The sequence below is a fragment of the Acanthochromis polyacanthus genome, chromosome 4 (assembly GCF_021347895.1).
Source record: "Acanthochromis polyacanthus isolate Apoly-LR-REF ecotype Palm Island chromosome 4, KAUST_Apoly_ChrSc, whole genome shotgun sequence".
Taxonomy (NCBI): Eukaryota; Metazoa; Chordata; class Actinopteri; family Pomacentridae; genus Acanthochromis; species Acanthochromis polyacanthus.
The window spans coordinates 6,529,720-6,542,825 of NC_067116.1; the positions used below are offsets into that span (position 1 = coordinate 6,529,720).

Genomic DNA, 13,106 nt, shown 5'->3' on the forward strand with positions numbered 1-13,106 from the left:
TTTAACTTTCCCAACCAACCGTTTCTTTTTTTTAAAATATAATTTATTACTTTATTGACATTCAAAGTCAGATATTCACATCCGATACAACATATGTGCAAGCATCTCAGATCTATTGTCTGCCTTAGAATGATAAAATAGTGTCTTTACTGAGCAATGAAAATGAAACAAAATCAACAAACAAACAGCAACAGAAAACAAACAAAAAGGCAGTGATCTTTTCCATACGTCACAATTACCATTTTGTAAAAATAAAGCCAGGCCTCTGGGTGGGACATATTTGACCCATTTTTCTCTGTATAAGACAAATCTCTGAAATTTGTGACTGACAAACGCTGTTATCCTGTCTGGTTTATAAATGTCCACTGTGATATCCATCCATGTGTTCAAAGTTGGGCTCTGCTGTGATAACCATTTCCTGGTCTTTTTACATGCCACCAGCAAATTACTTCTTAAATGTTTATTCTAACTGTTTCTATGAGACCAACTCTTTGCTTGACTAATGCAGGTCTTTAAAAATCAGAGTGTAAAAGGAAGCGGTTTGTGGAGCATGTTATTTTTTCCTTCTTGTAAAATCTCCTGTCAGTGCAAAATGTAATTCACTTCTCTGCTCTTCTGTAAACAGTTGCAGCTGAACAGATGGGTCTAAATCCCAGGGTCATGTTGTCATATCACAAATGGACTTAGGATGCAGACATATGCGGCAGCTCTTTACAGCTTATGAGTCATGTAGTGTGAGGTGGCAGCTAAACGTTAGCCCTGCTGCTAATCCTCAGCCTCCTCAGGGAGGAAACTCCAAACAGCAGCGACCCGAGCATCACATGAAGAAGCCTGTTAACGTGCACCGAAGGAGCCACATCCATCCCAGACACACCTCCAGAGAAAACACTTTCGACGCCTTCAATGTGCCAAAAGTGAATTCCCATGAAGGTACAGAGGTTCAGTTTGATACTCGGTGACTTTACCTGGAGAGGGAGCGTTTAAAAATCAGCTGTGGAAACTTTCAGTTCAATTTGAAGCAATATTCTGGCTGAGTTTTATTATTTCCAAGACTCAACTGTCACTTCCTGGTCGAGAAAACGGCATGCAGCGTATTAAACAGTCCAAACTGCAGCGTGTTCAAACCTCTGTCTGCGTATGTACAGTTCAGGATTTAATCATAATCTACAAACATCCCAAATCCCTTTCACAGCACTGCTTTATAATCTAAAAAGAAGGACAAAAAGTCCTCTTTAAGAGAGATACAGCGGTAATCCTGCAGAACCGTTTATCTGAGATATTTATTTTACTTTTAACCCTTTCTTCACATGAAGAACACTTTTAGAATGAACACAACTCAAAATAACACTGGAATATATGCAAAAACAGACTCCAGGGTTAGGTTTTTTTGACTTTAAACATTTTTAAATGAAATTATATTCAACCAGCAAATGATTTTTGAGTTGAAGCAATTAGATTTTTTTCTCTACAGTCAAAGGTATTTTAGATTAATTAATAATTAGCAGCATACACACAAGTTTTAAGGGTTTTAACTATAAATTCTGACCTCAAGGTGGGGAAAAATTAACATGTCAAGCCAATTTAATTAATTTACTAGAATTTGAATCTAATTTCTTGCAGTAATTTCTGCTACAATTACTTAAAAATATTTATTTGGCATCACATTTTAATGCTAATATGCTATAATGCTAGCTTGCAACTTTCAAAAGGTTAACAAAATCTATGAATCTGGTGATTTTTGGTACATTTAATAAAGCAGGTGCTGAGCTACTTTTTAAAGTGTCACGGAAAGTATATTATTATTATTATTTCAAAAATATTTTTGAGTTAGAGCAAATAGATGTTTATATACAATTCAAAGTATTGTAATTTTTTTAATAATTAGCAGCAGACACTGAATTTTTACATTTTTTAACTTGAAAACTTGAACTTAAGATGAAAAAAGTCAATTTTAATTCATTTATTGCAACTTGAAAATTGTTTTTAAATCAATTAATGCAGAAAATTTAGTTTAAATTCCTCAAAATATTAAGTTGGTGTAATTACCAACAGTATTATTATTATTATTATTATTATTATTATTATTATTATTATTATTATTATTATTAATTCTATTTTATGGAATCTTACTGGTTTTAATTTAATTTTAATTATATTTAATTTGTTTACACTGTAAAGCATTTGGTAACTGTGTTTTGAAAGGTGCAATACAAATATAATACTATTATTATTATTATTATTATTATTATTATTATTATTATTATTATTATTATTATCCATTCTATTTTCTGGGATCTTACTGGTTTTAACTTTAATTATATTTAATTTGTTTATACTGTAAAGGATTTGGTAAGTGTGTGTTTTGAAATGTGCAATACAAATATAATGAAGTTATTATTAATATTTAAAGCACAAATCTTGCAGTAATACATTTAAGTAAGTGGTACAACAGGTGCTGAATGACTTCTTTAAAGTGTAAAGCAAAGCAGAATTCATTTTAAAAATGTACTTATTAAACGATGTGCTTGTTTATCGACTTATTTATTGATCTATTTCTTTAAATTCTAAGAGGACCTCTGAGATGATGAATCTTATGATGTGACTGAGTCCAGCTGTTGCTTCAGAATGAGGTGAACCTAAAAGCTGTCTTTCTGCTGGCAGGGCGTTAATGCATCCCATAATTTGCTTCATGAAGCTGCGGCTGCTTTAACAGAGCTGCACTGGTGTGGATGTCTCAGAGCAGGAGAGCCTCTGTTGTTTGTGTTTTGGTGAATCCACAGATGTGCAGCTCAGACTGACTGCAGACTCCAAATCACCTGCAGGCTGAACCTGGATCTGTCTCCTCTGCCGGTCCTCTGACGGAGCGGCAGGCGATTCCCCGCTTTTTACCCGCTGCATGCTGGGATACGCTGCAGCCCGACCAAACGATAGGAAGAAAGCAGCAGAAGAGCTGGATGGATGAGCTGCAGTGGAGGTTAACGTCACCACAATCCACTGTCACTGTGAGGAAAGTTTGTTCCTTCTAAATACGTACTGACTTATGTGCAGCAGCTCAGATTTTCATGTCTCATTTGTAGCTTATTGATGAAATATCTAGTATTTCATCTATTATTATTATTATTATTATTATTATTATCATTATTTCTATCTATTTTAATAATCAGATTTTTAAAATTTTATTTAACTGTTCATTTAATTCAATTTTCATTTATTTATTATTTGTTTTTATTTATTATTTATTTATTTATTAATATGATCATTTTTAGCCATGTGTTTATTATTATATTATTTTATATTTCAATATTTACTATTATATTATTTTTTCTTTTAATCAACTTGTTCTTTCACATCCTGCACTAATTTATTCTGAGAATCTTATTACACCAATTTAATTTAAAGCAGTCTTAATTCGCCTTAACGCCTTAATTTTGACAGCCTCAGTATTTATTTTACTTATTTACTGTTGTTACTATTATTATTATCATTTATAGCCTTGTGTTGATGGTTTTACCTTTCGTTTTTCTTTCATTCCATTTGCTCTTTGGATGTGGTATTTTATTGTTTTTATCATTTGTTGTTGTATTAATTTATTCTTGACCATGTGTGGACTGATCGGTTTCCTGTTGTGGAGTCTATTAAGCACTTTAAACTTTGTTCTTAAAGGGCGTCATGTAAATAAAGTGATTATTATCATTGTTTTTATTTCACTTTTATGCACAGTACTGTCAATATGTGCAAGATTTAATTTTCATTTCATTTTTTAGCTGCAGTATATATTTTTATTGATTTATTTTTCAAGTTCATGTGTGACTTATTTACCCCACAAAAGTGTCAGCATTACGTTTTACTGTTGGTCTTATTTTAGCGACTTATTTCAGTAATGTCAGTAAAGCATCATACTTATATCTTAATGTTTATTTTTACTGTTCTGCATTTCTTATGTGTTGTCATGTCGTTTTTTCTGAGCGATATCTGGCACAAACAGTTTGATCTCATTTTTACCTTGTTATATAAAGAACCTGGTATCACCCATAATACCGATGACCTGGAAATGAAAACACAACTTTTATCACATTTTAGACATCTTAGCCAAAAGCATTAATTTACAGGATATTATCCATTACACAGTCTCGTCTGTATGTGTTTGTGCTAATGTTAACGCTGAATGTGTGTTTGGAAACAAGAAGTAAAACATCTTTAAGATTGTGATTCCATGAACTGTTCCTGGAAAGTGAAGAACAAACTCCAGACTAATGTGGGAAAGAACAGGCTTTCTGAGCAGTTTCTCAGCAGCCTGAATTCGTGTTTTTCATCATAACGGATGACATGTTTGTTCCTCGACTGCACGTTTCAAACTATTCGGTGTTTTAATTTATGCTGATTAACTGTTTTCCCGGTAATTATGCCCGAGTAATTACGACATAAATCTTTTGTATGTGAATTTCTGCAGCAAAAAGTTTAATTTGAGATTCAAAGATGACACATTAAAAACCAGATGAGTAATGTTTCTGCTTCGACAAATCTGTCTAAATCTGAAAAGGCAACGTGGATGAAAGACGGAAATGATGGAAAAGGATGGCCTCAAACGTTTATGCCATAAATCTCTGAAAAAATGCACAAAGTGGAAGATGTCATGTGATTTTGATTTAAGCATTGCCTCTTTACTCACTGCAATTCTCCTTTTATTGAATTAAGTGTCATTTGTTGCACAAATACTTCATTATTTCATCCTTATTTAAGTCATTTTCATTATATTGACTCATTCCTTGGTGCACTGTGCTTCAAACGTGGTATAAAATAATTAGATTTAACGTAGAAAAGTCAGAAATATGGAATAAAATGTATATTTCTTTCAGTATGAGCAGATTTAATTCAATATTTAGGCTGTGGATGTCGCATTTAACTTTACTGATGTACAAGTCTGAAAATATCTCAAAGATGCACAGAAAGCTTGTTTAGCAGGAAAAAATGCCATTAATGTCGGAAAAACTGCACAAAGTGGAGGACATCACGTTAATTTACATGTTACTTTGATTAAAGCGTTGCCTCTTCACTCACTCCATTTCCTTTTCAGTTAAATTTAGTGTCATTTGTTCTCCAAGTACTTTTATTTCATCACTATTTAAGTAATTATTATTGTATATGTATGATATTACACTGAAGCTCGTAAAAGCAGCACCTTTGCACTGCCTACTGTAATAAATATGTAATTTTTAGCTGATTTATTTGAATATTTAGCTTTACTGATGTACTTCTACAAGTCTAAATGTATCTCAAAGATCCACAGAAATCTTATTTTGCAGAAAGTTTGGACCACAAATGTGTGAAAAAATGCAATGACGTGTTAATTTCATGTCATTTGGATTTAAGCATTGCTTCTTTACTCACTGCAGTTCTCTTAAAGTTGAATCTAGAGTTATCTGTTTCCCAAATACTTGATTGTTTCATCATTATTTAAGTGTTTTTTATTGTATTGACTCAGAAGAGTAATATTTCACTTTCAGCATATCTGAAAAGGCAACGGGGATGAATGATGGAAGACGTTGGAAAATGATGGAAACGAGGCCTCAAACATCGATTTAACCACCTGTGATCTGCAGCTCTGAGGGTCATTTATAAAAACAAAGATAAAAAGTCTGAAAGCGCAAGGAACCATCGGCAGGTCGATCAAACAAAGCGTCCACAGAGGTCTGCTGAGGTGGGCTCATCTGCATTCCCCTGACGCTGCGCAGGACCCTGCAGGACCAGACGGGACACAAGAAGCCATAAAATGATTTTCTCAGCACCGCAGGTCCTTGCTGTGTTCAAGGAAATGACCAGAGCGTACGAGATAAAAGCTGTTCCAGAGCCCCGAGAGCCGGGAGAACGTGGACGAATGACAATCGGTGGTTGGAGGCCGAAGCAGCAGAGGAGGAAGTCATTGTTCTCGCACTTCTTTCACCACAGCTACAAAGAAAAAAGTTCAAAAGTTTGAATCCGGCAGCAGCTTCCTCTATTGAAAAATTACTAAAGTACTTTTAGTAATTTCTCTGTTAATAATTAACGCAGGTCAGAACCTTATTACTGCTCAAGATGTTGACAAAAAGCTGCCACTCACCTCCTCCCCGCTCTGATCCAACAAACCCAAATTGGAGAATGGTTGAACAAACTTTTGCATGTAATGGTACACATATTTTATTCATGTAATGATATGCAATAACGGCTAAATCCAAAGGCGTCAGCACTTCTTGCATCCTGTAACTGAATAGATAAACAGCCGATAAATAGCAGAATGATTCTCTAAGTTTAGAACGCAGATTTCTGTTGTTTTTTTTGTCATCTGACGCAGCACTCCATCACCTCCTTCCTGGTCAGATCGTCCTTCCACGGCCTGGAGGTGTGTTTGGGGCCATTGTTCTGTTGGAAAATAAATGATAGTCCAACTAAACCAGGGGTGTCCAACATGAGGCCCGTGGTCCAGAAGTGGTCCTCCAGAGGGTCCAATCCGGTCCTCAAAGTGTAAAAATTACAGAGAAGACATTAACTGCAGATTGTAGATTAGTAAAACTATAAATTTAAAATAATTTCCAGACCATGACAAGTTGTTTAGATCATAAAGTAAAATACTAGATTGTTTTTGGTTCCTTTGTTGTTTTGTGTCTCATTTTTGTAACATTTTGTCTTGTTTTTGTTGTTTTGTTGTCATTTTGTTGTCTGATTTTTGTTGTTTGTCTCGTGCTTTTGTCATTTTATTTCTCATTTTTGTCATTTTGTGTTTCCTTTTGGTCTCATTTGTTTTTTCTCATTGTGTGTTTTATTTACTGTTTGTGTCATTTTGTGCTGTTTTTGTCTCCCTTTCATTATTTATTTATTTTTGTCATTTTGTTTTTTGTTTTTGTCATTTTGGTCCTGTTTGTGTCTTTTGTGTAATTTTCTGTCACTTTGTAACTTTTTAATCACATTTTTTTGTCCCTTTTTTGTTTTGTTTCGTGTCGTTTGCCTAATTTTTTGTCTTTTTGTTTCTCATTTTTGTAACATTTTGTTTTGTTTTTGTCATTTTTTTGTCAGATTTTTGTTGTAAGTCTCGTGTTTATGTCGTTTTGTTTCTCATTTTTGTCATTTTGTGTTTCCTTTTGGTTTCATTTGTGTTTTTTCTCGTTGTATGTTGTTTACTGTTTGTGTCATTTTGTGCTGTTTCTGTCTTGCTTTTGTTGTTTGTAGGTTTTTTGTCATTTTTTTCTTGATTTTCTCATTTTTGTCCTGTTTGTGTCATTTGTGTAATTTTCTGTCGCTTTCTAACTTTTTAATCTAACTTTTTGTCTCTTTTGTTTTGTTTCGTGTCGTTTGCCTAATTTGTTGTCATTTTGTTTCTCACTTTTGTCATTTTGTGTCTCATTTTTGTAATGTTTCCTTGTTTTTGTTGTAATTTCTTGTTTTTTTCTGACTTTTGTCATATTGCTGTTGTTTTGTGTTTCCTTTTTGTCTTGTTTGTGTTTTTTGTCTTATTTTTGTCATTTTGTGTTTCACTTTATTTGTTGTTTTGTGTATCGTTTATCACACCTCCTCCTCCATGCTTCATGGTGGGAACCATAAATGTAAAGATCATCCGTCCACCATTTCTGGTCACATTAACCTTTTGATGCACAACATGGGTGAAGAGAAACCCATTTTCCATTGAATATGGGTCACTGTTGACTCATATTGTGCATCAAAGGGTTAAAGGGGCACCGAGGAAGATTTTTATGCTCATAACAAAGTCTCATATTAATGTGGATGAATCTTCGTTATTTACACTTATTAATGCCCCCATTTTCGATTCATGAATCATTTTGGTTTTGTAAATATTTGTATTTTATTAATTTTTTGTCGACTCGTCTAGAATTTCCTGTGAGAGACGGAGCGATTTACAGCAAATACGGTGCGTGTGCGCTGATGAGCGTAGCAGAGCGGAGCTAGTTGTTTTTAGCAGTAGCAGAGCGGAGAGTTGGTTGAGAAGACGGCACACATGGAGCGCAAAAGGAAGAGAACGGAGCAAAGTCTGCAAGCAAAAAGGTTGTCAGATCGACAACGAAGCAAAAGAAAAGTTCATCTTGGTCAGGCATTTCAGAGGTGGAGAGAATTCCGGGAGCAAAAAGGAATCAAAACAGATGCCGAGCTGGCTGTGCTTCTCCTAGACAGGTACGTAACTTTAGCTCTTTGTAAGTTTGATACAATTCTTTTGTGTGTGTTGCTTGCGATGTGTGGTTAGTAGACTATGGGATTAGTTTGACTGTGACTGGTTTAGTTGACTAACTTTGTGGCAAAAACACTGTGTGGGTATTGGCTAATGTAACATTAGCTCGGAGCTACCGAACGTTAGCTCGGTAACAATGATTTCAACTCCGCCGGCTTTCCTGGTTTGCGACAGTGCGCGCCGAGGCTGACGGGAAATGTAGGCAACGCTACATTTCCGCTAAAATCTTCCTTGGTGCCTCTTTAAGACACAGCAGGTGGAACCAAAGATCTCAAATTTGGACTCATCAGACCAAAGCACAGATCTCCACTGGTCTAATGTCCATTCCTGGTGCTTCTGGGTCCAAACTGATCTCTTCTGCTTGTTGCTTTTCCTTAGTAGTGGATTCTTAGCAGCTGTTTGACCATAAAGGCCTGATTGGTCCGTCTGCTCTGAACAGGTGATGTAGAGATGTGTCTGCTGCTAGAACTCTGTGTGGTATTTATCTGGGCTCTAATCTGAGCTGCTGTTAGCTTGTCATTTCTGAGGCTGGAGACTCAGATGAACTTCTCCTCAGCAGCAGAGGAGGTTCTTGGTCTTACTGTCCTGAGGAGGTTCAAAGTCCTTGTATGTTCCTAAAGTAATGATAGATTGTCGTTTCTCTTTACTTAGCTGATTGGTTCTTGCCATAATATGGATTCTAATAGTTGTGCAATAAAGCTGTCAACTGTGGACCAACCTGATTTCTGCACAACACAACTGATGGTCCCAACCCCATTAAGAAGGCAACAATGATGATGATCTCACCTTGTCAAAAATGACCCGGTGAGGTCGTTTTCTGGCAATATTTTTGCAATGAAAAGTTTTTATCAATTAATTTTCCAGCTATTCAACAGCAACAGCCAGAGGAAAAGAGTGCAAAAATGTCAACAAAGTGGTCGTTGACATTCTTCTACTGCTGTTCTCTCTAATATTATTCTTATTCAAATATCAAAATGTGGAAAATCTGTTCTAAAGTGAAAAATAAAGACATTTCAAACATGAAATAATTCTTGTGTGAACAAAAATAGAATACAAACAATAATACAAATGACTATTCTTAACCAAAATGACAATAATGGAACAAAAACACATTGATTCTTATATTTTTGACCCAGTGTAGGGTCCAATCACTGGAGCATCTGAGGGTTCATTGTTGTGTCCTACTTGTAGTTTCTGCAGGAATAATAATAACACATTTCTCCTTGACAGACAACTCACCAAACTTTGAAGGCAGCGGCTCGGAGACGGCTAAGCTGCTCGGAGGAAAAAGAAACTGTCAGGAATGACTTGTGTGTGCTGAGCAATGAGCTGGGAACTAAATCGCACCGCCAGAAAAATATTTCACCTCCACTGTATCGTATTCTAATAAAGCACATTCTCCACCAGTGGGGGGATTATGACTGTCCATCCGTCTTGGCCGGGCCACCACTGTTCCCACATATTCCGCACCACGCCAAGTTGAAAGCGACGCTGGCTGCGAGTCGTTTGTCTCCGGTAACTCTGGTTGGTGGGAAGCCGGGACCCGGGCTCGGCTGGATGATCCATTACCGCTATCACTTGGCCTTGTTTAATTACATCCATGTATGGGGTCCGCTAGCACGGCCCTCAAAGCAGATCCATCACAGGAAACTTTAACCAGAGTCTGCGTTATTGTGTCATATAATCCTGTGTTTGACAGAATACGTGAAAGAATATTTCAGCCATAACTTAAGGAGCGGCAGGTATCTCGACAGCTAATCCATTAACACGGTTTATCGCAGCCGCGGAGCAGAACGTTTTTTTGCTTTTTCCTGGAATGCAAATGAATAATGAAGAGCACATGTATGTACTGACTCATTCTTTGGAGCACTGTGGTTTAAGCATAACCTGATATTACATTTCAGCTAGCAAAAGCAGCACATTTGCACTGTCTACTCCAATTATTTTTCCAGTATGAGCAGATTTAATTTAATATTTAGGCCGTGGATGTCACGTTTAGCTTTACTGATGTAGCTCTACAAGTCTAAATATATCTCAGAGACACACAGGAAGCTTATTTAGCAGAAAGTTTGTGCCATAAATCGTTCACAAAATGCACAAGATGAAGGATGTCATGTTCATTCACAGGCGATTTTGATAAAAGCATTGCCTCTTTACTCACTAGACCTCTTTTTTTAGTTGAATTGAGTTATTTGTTGCTCAAACACTTAATTATTTCATCATTATTTAAGTACTTATTATTGTACTGACTCATTCCTTGGTGTACTGTGCTTTAAATATAACCAGAAGCTAATAAAAACAGCACCATTGCAGTGCCTACTCCAATTATTTAGCAGATTTACTTCAATATTTAGGCCGTGGATGTTACATTTAACTTTACTGATGTACTTCTACAAGTCTAAATATACCTCAAAGACGCACAGAAAGCTTATTTTGCAGAAGAAAATGCCATAAATCTGCGAAAAAAATGCACAAAGTGGAGGATGTCGTGATTTTCATTAAAGCATTCCCTCTGCAATTCTCCATTAATTGAATTAAGTGGTATTTGTTGCCCAAATGTTGAATTATTCCTTTATTATTGAAGTAATTATTATTGTATTGACTCATTCCTTGGAGTTTTTGCTTTTTCCTGGATTGCAAAAGAATAACGAGGAGCACAAGTTGTAGATATTAGCTTTGAAGAACAGCTTCTTCTCCTCTGACTCACTGATTTTTATGTTTTTTCTTCATCACATGTCAGAATTACACCTGAAAACCTGCAGCACACATCAACACGGGGGCATGAAATGAACCAGCATGGCCGCACATCTACAAACAGAATATTACATTAACTGACTCCGTACGGGTCGCAGCACTGTTTTTCTCATGTTTCGTTTGTATATTTATGAGGTGTGTGCTTTAAAAATTCATTAGTACATTCTTATCTAACTGTAAATGAGACATTCCTGGATCGTGTTTGCTTAAAAGTACTGACAGATATAGAAAAAATATCAGAAATGCATGAAAAGCTCCACAGAGAGGTCATGTTAATTCATAGAATTTTAATTGCTGCAATTCTCCTTTAGTTGAATTATGAGATATTTGTTGCACAAAACTTGATTATTCCATCATTATTAAAGTAATTATTATTGTATTGATTCAGTTATTCGTGCACTGTGCTTCCAGTATAACCTGTGTGGTAAAGGCTAATATTAAATTTCAGTTAGAAAATCCATACTCATAAGTTTTCAGTTCAATTAAACGTACATTTTTTTCAATACGATCAGAATTAATTGAATATTTAGGCCGTGAATGTCACGTTTAACTTTACTGATGGAGTACTACAGGTCTAAAGAAATCTCAAAGATGTACAGGAAGCTAATTTAGCAGAAAGTTTATGTCGTAAAGCTCTGAAAAATTCCACCAAGTGGAGAGATCATGTAAATTCACATGAGATTTTCATTGAAGCAGTGCCTCTTTACTCACTGCGATTGTCCTTTAATTAAATTTAGAGTTATTTGTTCCCCAAATATTTCATTATTTCATCCTCATTTAAGTAATTATTATTGTATTGAGTCATTCCTGAGTGCACTGTCCTTTCAGCAACAACCTAATATGACATTTAAGCTGGTAAAAACAGCACCTTGTCTGCTCCAGTATTCACAGATTTGTCACGTTCAACTTTACTGATGTACTTCTACAAGTCTAAATATACCTTAAAGCTGCACAGAAAGCTTATTTTACAGAAAGTTTATGCCTTAAATCTCTGAAAAAATGCACAAAGTGGAGGATGTCATGTGATTTTGATCTAAGCATTGCCTCTTTATTCACTGCAATTCTCCTTTGAGTGTTATTTGTCACTCAAATGCTTCATAATTTTATTATTATTTAAGTAATTATTATTGCATACACTCATTCTTGTGCTTCCAGTATAACCTGCATGGTATAAAATAATTAGATTTAAGGTAGAAAAGGCAGAAATATAGAATGAAATGTACGCTTTTTTCCAATATGAGCAGATATAATTCAATATTTAGGTCTTGGACGTCACATTTAACTTCACTGATGTACCTTTACAAATGTAAATATATCTCAGAGATGCACAGAAAGCTTGTTTTACCAATTTGCAGACTTGTGTTTGTGCTTGTTGGGCCTCCTGTAGCCGATCAAAAAGCACATAAACAAACCTGAATGGACTCTGCATGGAGGCCGACGCTCTAATGTCCGGCTGATGGCACTTCACAGACCTACAGCATGCCCGCTCTGAATTTATGGCTGCAGTATGAAGTTTGCTAGCAGGAGTACGAGCAGCTCACCAGAGTGAAGTGTTTGTCTGACATGGCAGCACTCGGGGGAACAGTTGGCGTGTGATTGTTGGCTCCTCTGCAGTTTACATAATGTGAAACTAAACAATCCCAGCAGCTCGCTCTGTTAGCACGCCGCTCCGATCTGTTGCCGAGTTAAGCTCTTGTCCTGCGACTGTTTCCTTCCATTCGCCGCGGCCATTTTTCACCCGTAAGCATTCCACATGCAATCAGATCCCTGTGTATTCTTACAAGAATGTAACTACATTCAGCAGCTGCAATCTTAAGTCCACCGTTTTTTCTCTTCTTTTCCCCAGATGATGAATTGAATCAGTGTTTTTCCAGGGAGGATATTTCTTACAGCTTATTGTGCATATTTTGCAGAAAGTTTATGCCATTAATCTAAAAAAAAAAAAAAATGCACGAGATGGAAGATGTTAATTTCATAGAAGAATTGCCTTTTGTAATTGAGTGTTATTTGTTGCCTAAATATTTCATGACTTCATCATTATTTAACTAATTATTATTGTACTGACTCATTCTTCGGTGCACTGTGCTTTAAGTGTAACCAAATATTACATTTAAGAGAATAAAAACAGCACATTTCCACT

At 35.8% G+C, this 13,106-nt stretch overlaps 1 long non-coding RNA gene across 1 annotated transcript; it reads right to left on the reverse strand.

Moving 5' to 3' along the window:
• Window positions 1-4,437: 4,437 nt before the first annotated feature.
• Window positions 4,438-12,885, reverse strand: LOC127533511 (uncharacterized). Its single transcript, XR_007941247.1, has 2 exons — window positions 5,828-12,885; window positions 4,438-5,736 (listed from the first exon to the last, which is right to left on the reverse strand). It is a non-coding gene; the product is annotated as an uncharacterized LOC127533511 (long non-coding RNA).
• Window positions 12,886-13,106: the final 221 nt, after the last annotated feature.